Genomic DNA, 1,270 nt, shown 5'->3' on the forward strand with positions numbered 1-1,270 from the left:
TTTTTTTCTCTGTAAGTTCAATAGAAAGATACTCCACTATATAAAATGTACACAATATGTAGATATATACTTTGTGTATAGTTTAAATATACTTTTTGCAACTGTGTAAGCTTTGCAAATTTGAAAATACAATAAAATATGTGCCATCCCAAACAGATTATAGGTATAAAGTATGTAAAAGTTACGTACGTAAAATCAACCTTGAAAAGTGATTTAATTTAATTCATCTTATATTACTATTTTTCTTAATTGATTTTCTGTTTTCTGTGTCTCTCTTTAAATATAGAGTGTACTTTTCTTTTAGTTGTAAATGGAAAGCTACCAAGAATACGAGAAAATCGCTGGATGGTCACATGTAAACAAACCCGTGACGTCATCATCATGCGTCTCATGTTATCAGACCGGATGTTTTACTTTTGGTTCCTCTAGTGATTTATTTGCTAACAAATATAGATTGTAGACGTTATCTGCAACCCGTATTGTGGTTTAACATCTCACAATGTCTTTAAGTTACAATGTAAAACATTAGCAAGCCGTTCATTCAACTAAAGAGTCAGCCGAATGAAATCGCCCCAGACAAACAGCTGAAAATAACAACACTAAGGTATGTCAAGCATTATGTAGTAGTGCATATGTATTAAATCACATTTCAAGAAACACATTTGTATCGTACTTATGTATTAGATGTATAATCGTTGTTGTAAAATGTAGAATTGTATACAAAATGTATAAATATTATTATATATAATACTAACACTTCTTTACTACATATTCATTATATTTTTACTTAACCTGTTAGTGATGTCTTCATTATTTAATGAGTTTGAATAAATATTCCATTGTTTAAAGATGTATATTTTGATAATGAATTGGAGCAGAAACATATGGAAGCTTACTTCCACCACAGAATAAAAACATCAAAAAGTAATTATGACTTTTCATCTCACGAATGTATAAATATTATTATATATAATTTTGTTATTTTTTTGGATCAGTGCTTGTGTTGGCTGCATAGACTGAGTGCACCATGGGTGCTGAACAAAGCGGAGATGCTGAACATAAACATTCAGACTTCAGCGTTTCAGGTACTCAACATTATATTAATAACGCGATTTTTACTTGCTCACGCTATGTTTATTCTTGATGTGAAATATGTTACATGGAAATTAAATGGCATTCTTATGTTGTAAATATTCTACCATTACCTGTTATTTAGTTCTGTTTTGTTGTTTCAGTTGTACCCTCTCCAGCCAAGCATAGAGCCAAAATG

General features: G+C 30.2%; 1 long non-coding RNA gene across 1 annotated transcript; it reads left to right on the forward strand.

Annotated features, from left to right (window-relative positions):
- The first annotated feature begins 363 nt into the window (after positions 1-363).
- LOC107736182 (uncharacterized) lies at positions 364-1,270 on the forward strand. Its single transcript, XR_001639602.1, has 3 exons — positions 364-604; positions 996-1,085; positions 1,236-1,270. It is a non-coding gene; the product is annotated as an uncharacterized LOC107736182 (long non-coding RNA).

Source organism: Sinocyclocheilus rhinocerous, unplaced genomic scaffold (genome assembly GCF_001515625.1).
Source record: "Sinocyclocheilus rhinocerous isolate Xijiao unplaced genomic scaffold, SAMN03320098_v1.1 C36542763, whole genome shotgun sequence".
Classification (NCBI taxonomy): domain Eukaryota; kingdom Metazoa; phylum Chordata; class Actinopteri; order Cypriniformes; family Cyprinidae; genus Sinocyclocheilus; species Sinocyclocheilus rhinocerous.